The sequence below is a fragment of the Palaemon carinicauda genome, chromosome 32 (assembly GCF_036898095.1).
Source record: "Palaemon carinicauda isolate YSFRI2023 chromosome 32, ASM3689809v2, whole genome shotgun sequence".
NCBI lineage: Eukaryota > Metazoa > Arthropoda > Malacostraca > Decapoda > Palaemonidae > Palaemon > Palaemon carinicauda.
The window spans coordinates 72,268,860-72,291,368 of record NC_090756.1 but is presented as its reverse complement, the minus strand read 5'-3'; the positions used below and the strand labels follow the sequence as shown (position 1 = coordinate 72,291,368).

General features: G+C 39.6%; 1 pseudogene; it reads right to left on the bottom strand.

The window, feature by feature from the left end:
* LOC137625657 (zinc finger protein 83 pseudogene) overlaps positions 1 to 9,381 on the bottom strand; it is a 36,339-nt pseudogene extending 26,958 nt beyond the window's left edge.
* Positions 9,382 to 22,509: the final 13,128 nt, after the last annotated feature.

Below are 22,509 nucleotides of genomic sequence, written 5' to 3'. Positions count from 1 at the left end.
AAACTCCATCGCGACCCATGAAATTACACTGTGGTGGCCCAACTACCGAGGGCTACACAGCGATATCGTACACTACACACACAAGCACGAACTCTGAAAAGGAAACTTACTGATTTCTGTACTCAAATATATACATAAACACAAAATTTTTTTACATATATATTGAGTAAAAGAAAAGTAAGTGATTAAGTAAAGACAAAACAAATAATGGCTGCCAAGCGAGGACGAAGACAGGCACGTCTGTCCATTGTCCGAGCCAAAAGTGAAGTGAGACATTTTATCAGTGTGTGGGGGAGGGAGGGGTCCCCTACCCCTGCTAACTAGCGCGGGGTAGGAAACCCTCGTTAAAATCTAATGGCTCATCATTTCAGCTACGCCGAAAGTAATACCCAATGTAAATAGCGAGGTTTGTATTTTGGTTACGGAACAACTAAAATTTGGCTGCACTTTTAAAAAGTCTCTTTTGGACAACCGTTTTCTCTCGAGTTTGATAATGGTATATTAAACACACTGAGCAAAGTCAAATAGCTTATATAGCCTACTTTTAAATAATATTTTTCCGTAGCACTAAACGTATTTTAAACCCCAAAACAACTATACTGCTACTTTTCATGTAAGATGATACAGGTATATTATCTGCTTTTAATTTTAAAAGTATAGTTTTTCTTGCTTAAAAACAATAAGCAATAAAACTAGTTAACTTGTTTGATTTTATATGTAGTCTGATTTGTTGTTACAGTAATTACCAACATTAGTTCAATATGCAGTAAAAATGATATTTTCATTATAAAATAAATTTTTGAATATACTTACCCGGTGAATATATAAATAGCTGACGTCTCCGACGGCCCAACAGATTCCAAAAAACTCGCGAGCGATCGCCATGAAGGTTGCGGGTCTGCCCACCAGCGCCGACTATCGGCCAGATACCGCATATACTTCTCAACCAAACCAGTTCTTCTCAGTCTGTAGGGTCTCTATCGGGGAGGAAGGGAGGGCCTTTAATATTATATATTCACCGGGTAAGTATATTAAAAAATCTATTTTATAATGAAAATATCATTTTTAAATATCAAACTTAGCCGGTGAATATATAAATAGCTGATTCACACCCATGGTGGTGGGTAGAGACCAGTATTAAAACAATAAAGGCGTATATGCTCAAGAGTTTTTGACAAATATTTCAAAAAAACAAACTTAAGTATAGGTACCTGGTAAGGAAGCTGACTCTGATGATTACTCTGCCTCATTAGTCCACTATCCTCACGAAGCCCAGCCAACCTCTCAGGATGCTGAAAGACTCCCAGGAGCTGCTATATCCAGGGCGAACACCCCTATAACAGGACCTCATCAATACCCTTAATCTGGGCGCTCTCAAGAAACAACATTTTGACCACCCGCCAAATCAAAAAGATTGCGAAAGACTTCTTAGTCCTCCGTACAACCCAAAACAAGATTAAAAATTTCAAGAGTAGATTAAAAGGATATTGGGATTAAGGGAATGTAGTGGTAAAACCCTCACCCACTACTGCACTCGCTGCTACGAATGGACCCAGTGTGTAGCAGTCCTCATAAAGAGTCTGGACGTCTTTCAAGTAAAATGAAGCGAACACCGACTTGCTCCTCCAAAAGGTCGCGTCCATAATACTTTGAAGGGATCTATTTTGCTTAAATGCCACCGAAGTCGCTATCGCTCTAACTTCGTGAGCCTTGACCTTAAACAAACTACGATCCTTCTCACTTAAATGAGAATGTGCCTCCCGAATTAAAGGTCTAATAAAGTAAGATAACGCATTTTTAGACATGGGCCAGGAGGGCTTTTTAACGGAGCACCATAAAGCCTCTGAACAACCTCGTATCGGTTAATTCTAGATAAGTAAAACTTAAGAGCTCTAACGGGGCACAGCACTCTTTCAACTTCATTACCTACGATCTCAGAAAGACTAGGTATTTCAAAAGATTTAGGCCAAGGACGAGACGGAAGTTCATTCTTGGCCAAAAAACCAAGTTGAAGAGAACATATTGCTTTATTTGTTGAGAAGCCGATGTTCTTACTAAAAGCATGGATCTCACTGACCCTTTTAGCCGAAGCCAAGCTCACCAAAAAAAGTGTCTTGAGGGTAAGATCCTTAAGGGAGGCTGAATTTGAAGCCTCAAACCTGTCTGACATTAGGAACTGCAGGACCACGTCCAAGTTCCAAGCAGGAGTTGAAATACGACGCTCCTTAGAGGTCTCGAAAGACTTAAGGAGGTCTTGGAGATCTTTGTTATTCGAAAGATCCAAACCTCTATGCCTGAAAACAGAAGCTAACATGCTTCTGTAGCCTTTAATGGTGGATGTAGAGAGGGAGCGACCATTTCTCAGATATAGCAGAAAATCCGCAATCTGCGCTACCGAGGTACTGAAGGAGGAAATAGAGGAGGACTTGCACCAATCTCTAAATACTTCCCACTTCGACTGGTAGATCTTGATGGTAGAGGATCTTCTAGCCCTCGCGATCGCTCTAGCTGCCTCCTTCGAAAATCCTCGAGCTCTTGAGAGTCTTTCGATAGTCTGAAGGCAGTCAGACGAAGCGCGGGGAAGCTTTGATGAAGTCTCTTTACGTGAGGCTGTCGTAAGAGATCCATCCGCAAAGGCAGACTCCTTGGAACGTCTACCAGCCATAGACTACCTCTGTGAACCACTCTCTCGCGGGCCAGAGGGGAACAACCAACGTCAACCTGGTCCCTTCGTGAGAGGCGAACTTCTGCAACACCTTGTTGAGGATCTTGAAAGGTGGAAAGGCATAAACGTCCAGGTGAGACCAGTCCAACAGAAAGGCATCTATGTGGGCCGCCTCTGGATCTGGGACTGGAGAGCAATAAGTCGGGAGCCTTTTTGTCAGCGAGGTCGCAAAGATATCGATGGTGGGTTGACCCCAAGTCATCCAAAGACTCTTGCACACATCCTTGTGGAGCGTCCACTCCGTAGGAATCACCTGACCTCTTCGACTGAGACAGTCCGCCATGATATTCAACTTCCCTTGGACGAACCTCGTCAAAAGCGAGATGTTTCGATCTTTTGACCAAATGAGGAGGTCCCTTGCGATGACGAAAAGAGCGTGGGAGTGAGTGCCTCCTTGCTTCGAGATGTAAGCCAAGGCCGTGGTATTGTCTGCATTCACTTCAACCACCTTGTTTCGAAGTACACTCTCGAAACTCCTCAGTGCTAAATGGACTGCTAACAGCTCCTTGCAGTTGATGTGAAGGCTCCTCTGGTCTGCGGCCCAAAGACCTGAGCTTTCCAGACTGTCCAGAGTCGCCCCCCAACCCAAATCCGATGCGTCTGAAAATAACACATGGTTTGGGTTCTTGACTGCAAGAGACAGACCTTCCCGAAGTCTTATATTGCTGTCCCACCAAGCCCGGCAAGTCTTGACTGGATCGGAGATCGGAATCGAGACCGCCTCCAAAGTTTTCTCCTTATTCCAATGGAAGTCTAGGTGGAACTGGAGAGGGCGTAGGTGAAGTTTCCCTAGAGAGATAAACCGTTCCAAAGATGAAAGCGTCCCTAGGAGGCTCATCCAGCTTCTCACAGAGCAACGGTTTTTCTCTAGCACGAGACGGACTTTGAGCAAAGCCTGCTCGATCCTGTTGGCAGACGGAAAAGCCCGAAAAGCTAGACACTGTATCTCCATCCCCAAATAGAGAATCGTTTGGGAGGGAGTCAGCTGTGACTTCTCCATGTTCACCAAGAGGCCCAACTCCTTCGCAAGATCCAAAGTCCACTGTAGGTCCTGCAGACAGCGATGACGGGACGACACTCTGAGTAACCAGTCGTCCAAGTATAGGGAGGCTCTGATCCCCGACAAATGTAGGAACTTTGCTACATTTCTCATGAGCCTCATAAAAACAAGAGGAGCAGGGCTGAGGCCGAAGCACAGTGCTCGGAATCGATACACCACATTCCTGTACACAAACCCCAGATAAGGTTGAGAGTCTGGATGTATCGGAATGTGGAAGTACGCATCCTGCAAGTCGAGAGAGACCATCCAGTCACCCTCTCTGACTGCTGCCAAAACGGATTTGGTGGTCTCCATCGTAAACTTTGTTTTTACAACAAATACGTTGAGAGCACTGACATCCAGCACTGGCCTCCAACCTCCTGTGTTCTTCGGAACCAGGAAGAGACGGTTGTAAAAACCTGGGGATTGAAGGTCCGAGACTTTCACCACCGCCCCCTTCTCTAACAACAGAGACACCTGAAGATGTAACGCCTGTCTCTTTGTCTCCTCTCGATACCTGGGAAAGAGGTCTATCGGATCTTTTACTAGAGGAGGTCTCCGTACAAAAGGAATTTTGTAACCCTCCTTCAGCAACAAAACAGGCTCCCAGTCTGCACCCCTCTTCTCCCAGGCCTGCCAGAAGTTGGTCAATCTGGCACCTACTGCAGTCTGAGGACGTGGGCAGTCAGACTCTGCCACGGGAGGATGTAGATCCTCTCTTCTTGCCCCGCTTACTATCGGCCCGAGAGCCTCCCTTACTGGAAGCTCTGCCACGAAAAGGCTGGATAAACCTTGTAGCTGGAGTTTCAAATTTAGGTCTGTTGACATAAGAAGATTAAGGTACAGCCTTACGAGCAGACGTGGCCATCAAATCATGAGTGTCCTTCTGTACAAGAGACACTGCAATATCTCTAATAAGCAGTTGCGGGAACAAGGCAGAAGACAATGGCGCAAAGAGAAGTTCTGACCTTTGACAAGGAGTGACACCTGCGGACAGAAAAGAACAAAGTCTCTCTCTCTTCTTAAGAACCCCTGCCGTGAAAGTAGTAGCAAGTTCATTAGAGCCATCTCTAATTGCCTTGTCCATGCATGACATAATCTGAACAGAGACATCACGGTCTGCTGACGAGACCTTCCTACTCAAGGCTCCCAGAGACCAATCCAAAAAATTGAAAACCTCAAAGGCACGATACATTCCTTTGAGGAGATGATATAGATCTGAAGAGGACCAGCAAACTTTCGAGCGTCTCATGGCCAGACGACAAGGAGAGTCTACGAGGCTTGAGAAGTCTCCCTGGGCAGAGGCAATCACCCCCAAGCCGAGAACTTCTCCCGTGTCATACCAGACGCTCGCACGAGAAGCCAATTTTAAAGGGGAAAAGCAAAAGTGGACTTCCCCAAATTCTTCCTGGACACTAACCAGTCGGCCAACAAACTCAAAGATCTCTTAGAAGAGCGAGAGAGCACTAACTTTGTGAACGACGGAGTCGAAGAAGCTAGGCCCAGCGTGAACAGATGGAGGCGAACGAGGAGCAGCAGAAACAAAATGATCAGGAAACAGGTCCTTAAAGATAAGCATGATCTTCTTAAAATCAAGGGAGGGCGAACAACCCTAGGCTCCTCTCCATCCGAAAGAGTCCCCAAAGGAACATCAGCAGGAAGGGGATCAACGACTTCCTCATCCGAAGGAACTTCATCCGACAACGGCAAAGTCTCGCGATACGGAGAGACATGCCGAGGAGGCAACGCTTGACAGGCTATATCAACATGCGACGGAGCCGCAGCAACAGCTGAGGTAACGACGTCACGCCGAGGCTGCAAAGACTGAAAGTCTTGAGGCTGACAAACAACAACAGACTGTGTCGACTGACGTTCGACATCACGTCGGGACTGCACTGAATGCAGGGTTTGAGTTTGAAAAACAACATTTGACCACGGTGACTGACGTTCAACGTCACGTCGGGGCAACGGAGTCGGCCGACGAACGTCACTTCGAGACTGCAGCGACAGTTGCTGAACGTCACCTTGAGTCTGCGGCAAAAGAGGTTCCACGTCACGTAACTGACGTGAATGACGAGGAACACGATCAGAGTCGCGTTTAACAGCACCGATAACATTAGCGCTAACATCATAATGACGAGACAAAACTTGCTTAGGCGGTTGAAGACCAGAGTCACGCTTGTCGGACTGGCGAACCGTAAGCAAATGATCTTTACAAACCTGTTCATGCTCATAAACCTCCACTAAAGATGAAAGTTTCAACTGCATGTCCTGCAGGACACTCCACTTCGGGTCAACGGGAGTCGGAACGGGCCGTGACGTCGGCAACGTTTGTGCATGCAAATCATCGCACCGAACGGGACCCTCGGACTCCGTGTCACACTTACGCTTAACAGGCAAACTGCCATCCGATGACTGAAAACGGTCAGAGCTGCCCCAATGGCTACAGCCAGGACGCTGGACCTCTCCTGAAGGGACTGACTTGCGCTTTAAGGGCCTAGAAACCTTACGCCAAGGTTTCTTATGCGGCAAATCGTCGGAAGACGAGGAGAACTTAGTCTCCCCCGTCTTATGGTAAGGACGTTCTTGATGAGAAACGTCTGATACCTTAGAGGGAACGTCTGTACGTCGGTTTACACCTCTCGCTCCCTTAAGTCCTACGACATTCCTTCTCCCTGGTGCAGGGGAGCCTGAAAGAGGTCTCAGACTAGGGGAGCGACAAGCACGAACAGACGAACCCTCGGTCGCAACACTAAACACATTATGTGCACTTTCCACTTTACCACTTTGACTTTCCACTTTACCACTTTGACTCTTTAACAGCTTAACATCGGACATAAGCTGGTTCCTGTCCGATGCTAAGGTTTCGACCTTCTCACCGAACGCTTGAATTGCTAAAAACATATCACGCATTGAAGGTTCATGAGTGCCAATAGGGGGTTCAGAAACTACCACTACAGGGGAAGGATTAGGTCCAGGGGCATGGGAAGAGGAAAATTCTAAAGATCTAGACGAGCTTCTCCTCACCCTATCTCTTTCGAGTTTCCGAGTATATTTTTCATACTCCAACCACTCGAATTCCGATAAAACCACACACTCCTCACACTGATCTCCTAATTGGTAGGATTTACCCCGGCAATTAGCACAAACAGTATGAGGGTCGATAGAAGCTTTCGGGAGACGTTTGTTACAATCTTTCGCACATTTGCGATATACAGGAGAAGGGTCAGCCATTATGAAAATCCAGAGAAAATCCAAAGGAAAGCCAAGTTCATCAACAAAAAACAAAAATGGGTTTCAAGAGTTTTATTGAAGGAACAAACCAACACAGCGAAAGCCAATAAAACCAAAACAAAGTACTTCACCAATTCGGTAGAAAACTCAAGGTCTAGAGTGAGCGGAACCAATGTTGTTGGTGACACCGACAGAGAAGAACTGGTTGGGTTGAGAAGTATATGCGGTATCTGGCCGATAGTCGGCGCTGGTGGGCACACCCGCAACCTTCATGGCGATCGCTCGCGAGTTTTTTGGAATCTGTCGGGCCGTCGGAGACGTCAGCTATTTATATATTCACCGGCTTAAGTTTAATATTTAAAATTATAGAATAGTACAATAATCGTTATGTTTAAAATATTAGTGTGTGTATTTTACTGCCTTATGAATATTTAACATTGATAACTGGTGGATATTCATAGTTTTTGAGTTGTGGAGGATCAACTACCATAACTAAAGACTATCGGTTTCATCTAGTTGTCACCATCAAAAACATTCAAAACACTTTTAAAATTGGTAACTGATCTGCCATAGTTTCCCTTGCAATTTGACATGATGGACGCCTGAGTATCTTGCAGTTATGTTACAATCAAAATAAGTAATAGAAATGTTAGCCATTAAACATGTTGAAATCAACCAGTAAATTTCAGGAAGTCCCTAAAGTGAAGAGGAGAGCGAGAATGGAGGGAGGAATCTAATCTGCTGATTTTGATTGGATTTTTTTTTTTTTCTGTTTTGGAAATTTCAAGGTTTGGGGGATTGACCGAGGCGTTTTAAATGCAAGAGATTTGGCCATTTCAAAATAGCTGTATGGTCAACCGAACAGAATAGCAGCTATCCGCGTCCAACTCAAAACTGGCGTGGAAACTAATAATAAAACATTAGGGTCGTGTATTGTTTGAATAGTAAGTCTCAAATTCTAGTCTTGCTCGATTTTAGTTATTAAAGCAGAAGCAACTAAAATAACATATAGTGGAACCTTTGTATATCAGCGCCAGTTCCTCCACGAGCATTAAATAAGGACACCAACAAGCCTAAATTCCGCCCCCCCAAACCTAACATACAAGCTGTCTCCTTACCTACTTACCTAATGGGGGGGAGGGCTAACGGCGCCTGTGACACCCCGTTACACTGTCGTATTCTTAGCCATCATCATACATACAGGTGGCCCCTATCAAACACACACCCCATATAAAGTTCTATATTGAAAAATATTGTACAATTTACAGAATTTTGTAAAATTATAGTTACACACAGAACAAAATTTTGAACAGAAAAGTTTTGTCTGGAGTAAATAATGAGTTTTCACTGAACTTTATTTCAACAGCAAATATACCCTGAAACACGGACCGTCTAAGAACAGGAATATTTTTTTTTTTTAGAAGTCTCATGTTTTTTGCTTCGCCTTGCGCTCGCTGAAGAAGAAAAACACCAAGTTCCCACATACTGAAGCAGTACATGCTGAGCTGCGCATGCTAACCCATTGTTTATTGTTTCTTAAGTAATCGAGTTTATACTTGCAGTGAAAATAAGGGGCATTTTCAATGATAATGGGCTATATCTATTGGAAACACTTCAGTAAAAAAGCTCTCTCTGTCCGTTATTATGATAAAATCCAAAATCTTAAATAACAATATGTATATTTATATATATATATATATATATATATATATATATATATATATATATATATATATATATATATATATATATATATATATATATATATATATATATATATATATATGTGTGTGTGTGTGTGTGTGTGTGTGTGTGTGTGTTTTCATTATTAAAGTCTGTATCCACATTACAGTGGCTGCCCACAGTAGGTCATGGGGTTGAAAATACTGTATTTAGAGAGGACATAAGATTTTGCAATTTCTAATGTCATAATTAATATTGTACTAAGCTACAATTAAACCAAAACGGCACAAAAATACAATTGAAATTTAATAATTGAAAATTGAATTTGGACCATTTCGTGAATTTGCAACCACCAATCTGTTACTTATGCCTTTACATTGCATGAAATGATCAAGCAAAATAATTACTAAGCACAGATGCTGTTGTGGACCAATGGACGCCATCAATCCAATGTTGCTTAGGGTTATCATAAGGGCTTCAGTCGATCCTGTCATAAAATGAACTTGTACCTTTGAAAACGTAATTACGCAACTATTATCAACACTAAAGAGATTCATTGGCAATATAAACTTACTTTTGTGCACAATAAAGGACGAAGTAACGAAGAATCAACGAAATTAACTGGCAGGTAATTTGAGAAAGACGTCATAACCTGTCATATTGTTATGGTTATGCAGAGAAGAATGAAGTCGGAATTAATCTCTAGAAGACTCCCTAAACAAACTGACAATTTGTGAAAGAACCGTCAAATTTTTCCCAAAATAAGAAGCAAATTTCCCCCTAACAGTCTTCAGCGCAATGTAAAATACGTTTCATTTATGCTATTGTATCCTATAGTTACAATATACAATTTAATTGATTTCATAGATTTTTTTGTAACAATAAACACTAAGATTTCGGTTAATGCAGCATAATTTTTAAACAACACTCGTCCCTGAATATACCAGATTTTCCGAATTTGGGGAGAATTCCCTAGAAGCAGACGTCATGACAAAGAGACCTATACAAGCTGTCAACAAGCCTAAAGACAAAATACAATCAAAACCACATATACTGTAAATATTGAATGCAACTCTTAGATACTATTAATATTAAATTTTAACGTATCTCTGATATATTTAAATTAATAAGCTATATTTTTATATATATTCTTTACGCTGGGAACATGAAAAATATCCATGGAAACGGTGATGCTATGGACACTTATTGACAGTTAACACAACTAAAATTGCCAACGTTACATTACTTATAATATACCTATTGTATAGGCTTTAGAATTATCCCTAATAAATGTTTATCTTAGAGGATATGTCGTAAATGTATCTTGAAATTTCGTACTATTATATATTCTAAGCCAATAATTCTCCCTTTACTTTTAAAACACGATAATTTAAAGGTGCATTGTAAATGTCAGTTTGTAAAATCAAAACCAGCTGACTATTTAGCAAGAACACATGGTAAAAAAAATAAAAGAAATATTTGGATAAAAAATAGTTAAATTTTCAATAAAATTGCTTTAGATTTTATCAATGTTTAAGTTTGATAAAGAAAAGTGGATAATAAACCTAGATATTTTTTTCATAATTTGGAATAGTTAAGATCTTTTGTTAGAGTTTGAATTTAGCGCCAAATTCTCAAGTGAAAATAACGACTTTGAGAAAGCTATGGAGATTTAAAATAACTATAAATAATAACAATGAAATAAAGAGTATTTGTCAACTTCTGTAAAGAATGGAGATAATGCCTTTGATGTATTGCAAATATTTGTACATTTTTGGTCAAAAATACACATTTTAAAATAATAAGTATATTATCTTAATCAGCTTCAAGTCGTAATATATCCATATAGGCTACTATGAGAATTATATAAAAAATAAATTTATTTCAATAGAGTAGTTAAAAACTCATGCTAGCATGCTTGTCTAATATATAACTATCATTTAGATTTTAAATTTCAACATATGAAATGTATTTAAGCCAGAGTACAAAAATAATTGAAATATTTCATTTTTTTTTTGGTAAAGAAAATCGCAAATCTTGATTATCTTTGGAAACGTGTCTGATTCCAGGTTCCACATTGCTATCTCCATCACACTGTGATTTTGGGCACAAAACTGGATTAAGGGTAGTAGGTGCAAAATGCTGCAATCTGCTGAAATTTCATCAACATTAATCACCTCTTACACAGACAGCAGAGCTTGCATTTTTTTACTTCGAACTTCCAGGACCTTTCCATTACACCGAGCGACCTCTTTAGTTGAGGTTACTAAATTCCCGATTTCTATGTTATTATTTCTAAATTTTCTTAATTCATTACAGTTAGAAATATTTTCAGTAGTATCCTCTGCCTCCCTACACAACACACAAAGTCTATCCTGATCATTCCTGTTTCTATAAATTAATTCTAGCATATTTAACCTTGTTTTCATATCTATTCCTGCTTCCTTAGTGGTAAGTTCTTTTATGTAATTTCTTCTGCCATTACTATTCAGAAACCTCATTTTGGTCATTTCTGCTTCATTTTCTTATATTTTTCTTTTACCTTTATTTTCCATTTTGTTTGCTATTTCCATTTTTTTTATTATTTCTTGAGTTCTATACTTTCTTACTTCTTCAATTTCAATATCATATTTTTGGCATATTTCTATGATCTTTTTCCCCAACATTCTCCATATGGTTCTCTTATTTTGTTTTCCACTATCTCCTTTACTATCCATTTATCACCCGATGTTATGAAAAAGCATCACCTTTTTTATACTCTTTCTTATTTTTCAACTGGCCATATTCGTGTTGCTGCTATTAGCCCCCAATAGGTTGTGGTAGCTAGCCTGTCAAAACATTTATTTCATAATTTTGTACTGTACACCCTCTAGTTCTTTTATTTCTTTTTCTTTCATTACACCCCATGTCTTAATATCTGCAAACATTGTAGGTACTATTACTGTCTCGTGGATCTTTATTCTCACTAGCAATGTCATTAAATCTCCTACTCTATTACTTCCTAACTTCTTGCATCATGTATTCGATTTTTATTTCTCTTTTACTTTTGCTACGACTATAGTTTCCCTTTTCTGAGTAGAGCCATTCTCCTAAGTATTTATATTCCTCAACTGTTTCTATCCTTCCATTTCTATCCTTCCAACTTCTCGTGAGTTAGTAGTAGTCGTTTCTTCTCCGGCAGCAACACCAATGCTGTTATGCTACAAACTCTATTCTATTCTTCCGTTCATTTAGATATTTTCCTTTAGGTCATTCCTTAAATGTGAGACTCCTATTTTTCCTCGCTGCCTTGTTTTGCATTTCATTGGTCAAAAAGTTGTTTTCTTAAAACCGAACATATAATATCATCCCTAAAATAAAAGGTTGTTTGATTTAACTTTTACTCTTTTGCTTTAGAAATCCTGTATGGAGTTTATCCATAAATCTAATTTTCATACATTCATTAAGGAGTTGAACGTTGAGTAACATCCATAACACAAACTCCCTTGTCTCTTCCTTCAGAAATATTGACGAATAAAAGATGAGATGATAATTGTATTCCTCACATTAAAATATATTCACTTCGGTAAACACAAACACCAAAACTAAATTATCCAAATATAATGGTCTTCTATATTGAAAGGTACATTGGTAAATCGTGAAGACATAACAGATTCACGGTAAAGGTTTTTGAAAAATCATTTAACTCTCGAGCCATACAAACTGCTTAGGAACAGAGCTCCAACATTTCCCCTATTATAACATGAACTCTCAGAAGAGCTTATATCATCTTATCACATACTAAAAATAACAAACACTAACAAACACAGAATATTACTGGATATGTCCTAGAGGAAGCAGATGGGTCTACTCCAACAGGAATAACCTTCGGAAAACTGTAAGAAGGAAATTTACAATGATGGATCCTGAGTTTGGTTTTAAATATCAGCGAATTTAGTACCACTCCTAATAAAACACTACAATTGCAAAGGAAAAATCTCCTTATGATTAAGTTTGGTTGAATATATGTTTACAAACAGATAAATCAATTGTTCTTTTTTATTTTTATTCCAGATTGCAAAGAGACAAGGACCAAACAAACCTTAGAATAAGGAAGATAGAAAAGGAAAGTTTGATGAGATGTGGCATAAGTATAAAAAAAAACTCCTAAGAAAAAAACTTTGTCTCTGTTATCTTAACTTGGAGGGGAAAATGTGAATCTACCTAAATGTCAAATTTTCATTAATTCTATTTAATACTCTGAGTGTCAATCATAAAACAGCTGATTATGTCTCTGAATGTTCTCCCCTTCCTTCCTTCCTTCCTTCCTTCCTTCCTTCATTACTTCCTTCCTTCCTTCCTTACTTCCTCCCTTGCTTGCTTGCTTGCTTGCTTCATTTTTCCCCTCCTCTCGATCATCAAACCACAATAAGTCAACAAGAGTAAAAAACGAAGACTTTCGAAGGCCCCAGTCTGATCAGTGCAACTTGCATTCTTCCATCCAAAGGGTTTCCTAAACCATCAAAACGTCCACCAAAAAGGAAATTAAATTGAGTCTCATGAATTAAGCTTTTTCATAATAAAAAGGCTCAGAGTAATTCACATTAATGACAACAAGTATTTAGGTGTTATGAAAGTAGTAATGCTTTTTAGTTACAAAGTTGCAATGTCCTTTGGCAGAAGAATCTCTCTCTCTCTCTCTCTCTCTCTCTCTCTCTCTCTCTCTCTCTCTCTCTCTCTCTCTCTCTCCTATCAAATAATCTGAAGAAGCATAGTTTAGTGATCAACGTCTGTTTCCCTAAAGGCTCATCCCTTCCTCTTCTAGATTCCCCTGCAGAACCTAATTAATAACCACATCATAATCGAACCCATAATAAGGATCCTTCAACAACTTTATTGTCTGAGACACTTTTGAAGAAAATCCACGTTTTCCTCCTAATTGACTTTCCACAGGACGAATCTTTTTCATCACAATTCACCTCGCGTCAGAGCCTTCTTTTTTGCCTGGAATACTGGAAGATTCTGGAAGATTATAAATATCCCTTCAAATGACGTTTTCTTGTAAAACCTTAAAAAAATGATCTGGAAAACAATCTATCAAGAACTGCAATTGTGTCGAGACAGACTCCGTCCGTCTACCCAAAACAACAACTAAAACAAAGTTAAAAAAAAAAAAAAAAAAAATTCGAGGCCTCCTCTCAACTTCCTTTTTAGGACTAATAATAGATCCAGAAAGTAAGCCAAGGCTCTTTATTATTTTGTAATTAATTTATACTCTTAAGAGTTATATGTTATGATAAATATATGTACACTGTATTACAAAACTCTTGAAAATGGCTTATTTTTCATGTTACGTAATGTACCATCATATGGAATGTTCCATAGAATAGCAAAAGAAAATGAAATCAGAGTTTTAAAAGGATCATGATCAAGTTCATTAAAAGGAAAATGCTTCACCTTTCGTTTACAGAATCAGTAAAAAATCAAGATATTAATTTAATGCCCTCATGACTGAGGGGTTTACATTATTCATTATTCCTAACCATTGTTCCTCCTTTCTTTTAAATCACATTGAAATTATATAACGTAGGTGTTAATGCTGTTACCATTGTAGCTACACTGCTCACTGCCTTACTTTATCTCTGAAATTAGACTGACACTGATCTTACGATTGAAGAAGTGATAAATATTGTATAAATTAATATAATTATTCCATTCATCACCTACTGTAAATCAACTTAATTGACTGTGAGAAAACAAGTTACTGATAAGTAATGTTACATTTCTTATCTTATTTTTAACAACTGGATATTGTTCTCCAGCATTAGAGAAAAGACCAACATATATATATATATATATATATATATATATATATATATATATATATATATATATATATATATATATATATATATATATATATATATATAACATTTAATAACAGTATTTCATAAAAGACATTGAACAATGCTTGCTTCTGTAACAGAAGGGTTGATGGATATCCTGAAAACAATGTTGAATTCAGATAATTACCCTTTTTGTGAATTGCGCAATCATTTGTTCTTTATTGCATCTCTCACAGAGAACCGGATTTAACTGGGATTTCATTTGCCTGGAATTAAATCCCATTAATTAAAAGTATCAGTGGCCTATTGGAAGCGTCCCTGCCTGGCTCTCGCTGGACTGGGGCTCGAATCCCACTGAAACGTAATACTTTCTTTAGTGTCTGCAACCTCACCTTCTTTGGACGCTGATCATATGTGTATATGGTCAGTCTCTAGGGCAACGTCAATTCACTTGCCTCTGCCACTTATGAGCGGCCTTTAAACCTTAATTGGGTTCTTCACTCTGGCATCAGTGTAAGATACGTCTCGAATCGAATTTTTCGTTGCAAGGAATGATATCTACTTTGAAGTATAATAAAGAACATCCCACACTAGAAACATTGTTAAGATAACTTTTGAATGAAACCTCTCCCCTACATCGATGTAGTCAGTTACTACAAAACGACTTCACTATTAGTAATAGATGAATATTCATTCTGTTTCGTTCTTGTTAACAATTGGTAATAAACTATAACTCTTTTCTTTCCTCTCAGTCTCTGGAAGCCTTCAAGTTAACTCCAAGGGAAAATTAATGCCTCTTGTTTTGACTAACGTTATTGCAAAATGAATCACTTCTGAATTAGAGGATGTGTTTTATTAAAAGCTTTAATGTGAATCGATTTCCCTCCAGGAAAAGCAGCCGGGCTATTATTCCCCCAGGGGGAATTTCAGCCCTAAGATTTTTTTCCCACCCTATGCCATTTCTCCCCCACCCTCCCTTACAGAGAAACTATTTTGATGGATTAAATAATCAACAGTAAGTTTGACAAAATATTAGGAATATATATATATATATATATATATATATATATATATATATATATATATATATATATATATATATATATATATACATACAGTGTTACGCAACGTTACCAACGTTACGATGCCATTGGTAACGTTAGCAATGCTACGATAATATTAACGTGTATTTTAAAGCATTTTCCGTATACCCTTTACACAAAATATAAAAAGGTAAAAAAGGGTAGAGAACCTTACAAACTCACCTAACCTACCCGAGAAGTTCCAATGTCACATCCCCTAGTCGAGGCAGGCCCCCGGACCCCCTTCCCAGGTCACAACCCCTAGCCTGGGGCAAGCCCCCGGACCACCTTCGCAGGTCACAACCCCTTGCCGGGGCAAGCCCCCGGACCCCCTTCCCAGGTTACAACCCCTAACCGGGGGCAAGCCCCCGGACCCCCTTCCCATGTCACAACCTCTAGACGGGGGTAAGACCCAGGACCCCCTTCCCATGTCAGAAACTTGTACTAGTAAGGGGTAGTGTTGAACTGCGCACTCCAAAGACATTAAAAGTAAAGAAATTAATGACTTACTTTTATAACCCTGTGTAATAGTCTGTTTTTCCCCCCGTCCGAAATAATGGTTACCTCCACCAAGCAAAGGGGGAATCTTGGCCCAGAGGGGGGAATATCATCCTGGGACAAAGTTCCCCGGGGGATATACTGTATATATAAATATATATTTATATATATACTGTATATATAAATATATATTTATATATATTTGATTTATATATTGATATATATATATATATATATATATATATATTATATATATACATACATATACATACATATGTACATATATATATATACATATATATATATATATATATATATATATATATACATACATATACATACATGTGTACATATATATACACATATATATATATATATATATATATATATATATATATATATATATATATATATACATATATAGATAGATAGATAGATAGACTAGAAGCTATTATCATAAAATAGATCTTCTTTTGGGTCTCTGATCAAGAGGCGAAGAGTATCCGATATCATCATCATCATCATTATTATTATTATCATTATTATTATTATTATTAAGGTTAAGAATCATATGGTAAAGAGCAAAGTACGGGAAAGCAAATACGTAAGTAAAAGTGAGTTATGAAAAAAATAAAGGCGTACAATACAAGTTTTTTTTTTTTTTTTTGGTGTTATTGTTAGCAAAATATACGTTGTCAACGGCCACAGTTTCATCAGCTGACTGACTGTGGGGAAGACAGTATCTGGCGGTTGGCCTTGAAGCATACGAATATACGATGCCATATTATCTACTTTATTTAATATCTAAGAAATATCTCCTTTTCAAACCTTCTATTGTTTCTTTTATTTAAATAAGCTTTTGTAAACAGTAATTGTCACTTCGGTTAGAAAATAGATATGTATTTTGATGTTTATAAATGAAGGAATATCAAGATACTTGGCACCTCTTTGGAAAGTTTGTTATCTTCTTAATTATCGAACATCGTGCATCCAAAGGTTGCTTTCTTAAGTCCTGTATATATATATATATATATATATATATATATATATATATATATATATATATATATATATATATATATATATATATATCATTCATCCTTTAAATTTTTTCATCAAGTTAATATTACATAATAGGCTTATGAAAGTTATTATAATTATTATTATTATTATTATTATTATTATTGTTGTTGTTGTTGTTGTTGTTGTTGTTGTTGGGACATATTTCCCCTGGGGGGAATTTTTGATAATGGGGGGAAAACAGACAATTACACCGGCCCACAAAGAGTCTAGGTATGATGATAAAAGGTTTAATAGATCAAAAGACTATAGGGATACAGATAAACATGCATTTACTGATGATGTAGATCAAATGTCTAATTCCGATTCACATGTCAAGTCTCAAAGCAGTAGTTTTAATTAATACTAATTCTATTGCTAGCAGTTATGTAGTCTGTAAATATTTTAAGAAACCAGGTCACACAGTGTCTGAAGGTTTTCGGTTGAGAAGGAAAGAAGAGAAAAGTATGGCTCTTGTAATTCTACCAAAGTCTCGTTATGGTGTACTACTAGTAGAGGTTAACACTAGAAATTACCACATTTTTCACAGGAAGCCTGTTAATTCCAAACATATTGATAAGGTTTACAAGCCATATTGTCGGGAATTTTCGAACTGGACATTCAAAAGTCCCGCCATTTGACTTCACGAACGTCACGTCAAATAAGGTAAAGGCTGGGGGATCTCGCGGGCGAGAGACTGAGGTTTGATACACGACTGTATTGGGACCTAAATCTTAACCACCTGGTGGGGAAGGTGCGAGTGTTATGGAAATTGAGTGTTTATAATATATCAATATGAATCTAACGTAAAATTGAGGCAACATGACAAAAATGTCTTATGTATGTGTTTAGTGTCAATGACTCTCAGAGTCATTGAATATGGGCAAATTCTGGCCCTCAGTCGAAGCCTTAAGCCTTCCCTTGTATTTAAAGAAAAGCCTTAACTGTTTTACGATCCTGTAGTAAATGAAAAGGCATTGTCAAACCCCTTGCAAATAAATAAACTAAGAATTCCCTCCACTTTGCTAAGGAAACTTTAGTTAACGCGGGAAAACGAAGTTTTCTTCGAAGCTGACGACCCTCATTCGGCCTCTTTGCTTCATCGTCCCCCCTAAAGATAAGTTGTTTATTAAGCTGTTCTCCTCTCTCTACCTCGTGTACCAGGTTGGTTGTAGTGTAAATTTGTGTGAAAGACATGTAGTTTTTATATTGCAGTTTAATGTAGAGATCCTTGTGATTGGGGATGTGAATCCTGAGTTAAATTAGAATAGGGATATTTGGTGTGTGATTCGTTGTGCATTGAATTCGAATTGTCACTATTTTCAGTTTTTTTAATGAGTCCGGTGTGGACTTTGTGCTTGAAAAGCACGTGTTACATTACCAAGAGTCAGCCTTGTTTTTCATTAAGTCTTGTGAATGCTTAAGGATGTTGTTTGTCTTGTATCAGAGTTTATTTTTATAATAAAATTGTAAATTTTATCGCCATATTTTAGTTAACTCCTGGAAGGTTTTGGGAATCTCGCCTCTTCAAGGCCTTGCGATCCGCCCAGAACATCGGGCAGATTTAATAAACTGGTGAAAATCACAACATTTGGTCCTTCGAACCGGATCGCAAGCGCTTCCCAGAGCCGGACAGGACTAATTTAAAATATGAGCTTTTGAGAGAGAGAGAGAGAGAGAGAGAGAGAGAGAGAGAGAGAGACGGACAATTGAGGTCCTCAAGGTCCTGATGTGCGATCGACCACGTGGGTCAGTTGTTTGAGTCCCTTCTTCCTAACGTAAAATTACTTCTCTTTCCTTGCTTTGCCAACCCCCCCCCCCAACCCCCGCAACGTAAAGTAAAGTTAATTAAGATGGCAGTGGCCACGATCGTGCACATCGAGGCGTCGATGGGCCTAATAAACGACTTACTTAGTGAAACGCAAAGAGCGCTATTAGAGACCTATTCTGAGTCCGTTTACCAGAATTTGGTAACGGAGTTGCAGGTAGAGGTCCGACAGCTAAGAGAGCTATATAAAAGCCAGCGTGTGAAACTAGAATCTAGTATTGAAGCCCGAATCAGGCACACGTTAGGTGAAGCTACACACGCTTCTACCCAACTGTATAATAGGATAGACAAAGTGAAAAGCACTTCAACGGGGAATGTTGCCCTCCCCAGGTTGAAGCCGCTGCCTCTCCCCACGTTTGAAGGGGAAGTGCAAGAGTACACATCGTACCGTGAGCTCTTCACAATCCATGTGGATCGAAGAGCGGATTTAAACGAAGTGTCTAAATTTACGTATTTATTGGGACGTTAGGCAAAGAGCCACTTAGAATCATAAAATTTCTAAGTGTAACCACCGCGAACTATAGTGTAGCATTAGACCTTTTAGATAAGCAATATGGCAACGTGCACCAGATACTCGTGATTCTGCACCATAAATTAGCCAACATCTTTGTGCCGTCACTAAACCCAGTAGAACTCAAAAGGTTCCGTTTTAATTGACCATCATAATCGAACAAATCAAAAGACTGAGTACCAATGACATAGGCCAGGGCATGGTCATGAGCCTCATAAATAAAAAATTATCTGAGGGAAAGCTCTACCGCAAAGTGGTCGAGCATTTGAGAAAATGTGACTATACGTTGGACGAGTTTTTTGAGGCAATAGACTTTATTGTGAGAATGCTAGAAGACGATGCGTTGCAGAGAGGTGACAGTCTTGAGAGTGACAAAAGACCAGACAGTAGTGTAAGACTGAAAACCCATCCCATCCACAATAATTCCTGCCCATTTTGTAGCGAACGGCACCCGCCTCACGGATGTCGCCAAGTGACTGACGTAGCTGCCAGACGTCGCATTTTTTTCTGAAAAAGGGGTCTTTGTTTTAATTGTACGAAATCAGGTCATCGTAGCGATAAATGTCCCGTCTCAAATTCTTGTAGAAACTGTAATGCTAAGCACCACACTGCAATTTGCGATGCGGGTAGACTACCGCAATCGATCCCTAGTCATAGTAGTAGACAAACAACGACGTCCCGCCCCGTAGTGAATGCGACGCCTCAGCAGCCCGAAACTTCCCCCCGACCACCCAAGACTAAAATAGAGGCTAAACCATGCACAAGCGCAAAGATCGCGCAGAGGTCTGATGTGGACCTCTCATGCACTATCTTGCCAACAGCCATAGCAGGTATCCAACAAAAGCAAGGTAGTAAGCGAGTCCGCCTATTCCTCGACTCAGGAAGCCAGAGGAGCTTCATCTCAGCAAAAATTGCCCGTCAATTAGGCCTACCGGTGGTAGGACGAGTATCCTTAAATAAGCTCCGTTTGGTTCTGAGGAAATAAGCGGACAATACGATGTAGTAAGTTGCAGGGTTGAAATGGGCAAAAGAATCGTGCGTATGAAACTAGTAGCACATGAGAGCGTAGACGTCCCGATACATAACGCTGGTTATGGTAAAGTCAGACAGCATCTGTTGACCAAGGGAGTCACGTTAGCCGATCCAGCTAACAAGTCGGATGTGTTGAAAAATGTCCACGTATTAGTAGGGGCTGACTACTTTAGTTATTTTGTAATAGGCGTGGAGAGAGTGGATGGGATCAATCTTTTCCTGACGCATGATGGCATGTCGCCATATGGTAAGGTGCCACAGTGGCTACTGCAAGGGGAGAGGATTGAGCAGGTGAGAACGTTGAGAGTGTGCAGAATCACGAACGGGCCATATCTGTGTGATGTAGACGTGTGGTGGCGTTTGGACCGTGTTGGCATCGCCCCATCTGAGCAATACAATGTTTGCGAGGCCGAGGCCATGCGAAAGGTATCGCAAAGCGTTGTGAAAAAACCTGAGGGATATCAGGTTAGCCTACCATTCGGGTCAGATGCTAGGCCAGAAACAAATTATCGTAACGCTGTGGCGCAGTTAGAGTTGTTGCAGACCAAATTAAAAAAGGATTGGAAAAATTTTGAACAATATCAGGGAGTGATAGACAAATATATCGAAGCAGGTTTTATATCTGAGGTGAAAGATCCCATAGTGGAAGGTTATTGCATGCCACACTTTGGAGTCAGTAAAGACAGCCGTACCACCCCCCTTAGAATTGTGTTCAATGCCTCAGCAAAGTCAAAGGGTTGTAAGTCATTGAATGAATGTCTCTTACCTGGGCCCAATTTGGTAGAGTTAGCATACAATTCAATCATAAGGTTTAGGTTGAACCGATATGCCATGTTAGCCGACATAAGTAAAGCATTCCATCGTGCTTTGTTGGATCCTCGTGATGCCAAATACACACGATTTCTGTGGCGCGAGGCAGCTGGTCGAGCGCTTACCTTCGCCTTTAGAGTTGTGGTGTTCGGCATCACCGCAAGTCCATTTTTGCTACAACAGATATTAAATTGTCATTTTAAATAGGAAGGCCAGACAGATTTAGTAAAATCCTTTTATGTCGATAACTATCTGGCCACATTTGAGGATTTAGAACACATGAGGCAAGAGCATGAGTCTGTTAATAACATCTTAAAGGGGGCGGGTATGCCTTTGGAAGGGTGGGCAACCAATCACTTTGCCTTCGATAGCGAGAGACAGTGGAGTGAGCCTAAGAGTGTGAACGTGTTCGGGCTGCGATGGGCCCGGGACGTAGACAGATTGTGTGTGAAGGCAAGTAAGAGGATCAGTGAATTGGGGGAGGGATGGGTGCCTACGAATCGTAGGGTACTTTCCCTGTTGGTCTCGATTTACATTCCAATAGGTTTGATCAGCCCATTATTTGTAAAGGGAAAACTTTTCCTCCAACAACTATGGGAGGATAATGTAGGTTGGGATGACGTGTTAGGAGGAGAAAAGGCTAAAGAGGCAAGTGAATTGTTGAATGATTTGAAAGCGGTGAGCAACATCACCTTTCAAAAATCGATAGGTAAAAAGGGTTTAGAGCTACATGTGTTCACCGATGCCAGCAGTAGGGCATACGGAGCAGTGGCATACACCAGGGACGTTTGCAATCGGGTAAGCCTAATAACCAGTAAGATGAGGATCACTCCGAAAGGGATGAGCAAACTTACGATCCCCAAGCTAGAGCTTCTGGCCCTTTTGCTAGGCAGCAGATTAGCAAGAACTCTCAAGGAACTGATCGAGCAAGGTAACGTTGGCATGGGTAGCATCTCCCGATGCCAGGTCTCATAAAAATGTGTTTGTTTCTAACAGAGTGGCGGAGATTGTTTTTCTTCAGCGGGTTTGTAGCTTCAGTCTGAACCATGTCCCTAGTCATCAGAACCCTGCCGATATCCTATCCAGAGGTGCAACGACTCGACAACTGCTAGTTAACTCCCTGTGGAGGAACGGTACAGAATTCCTCAGGACCACGGGAAAGCCTGTTCCTTGCAAGGAGGAA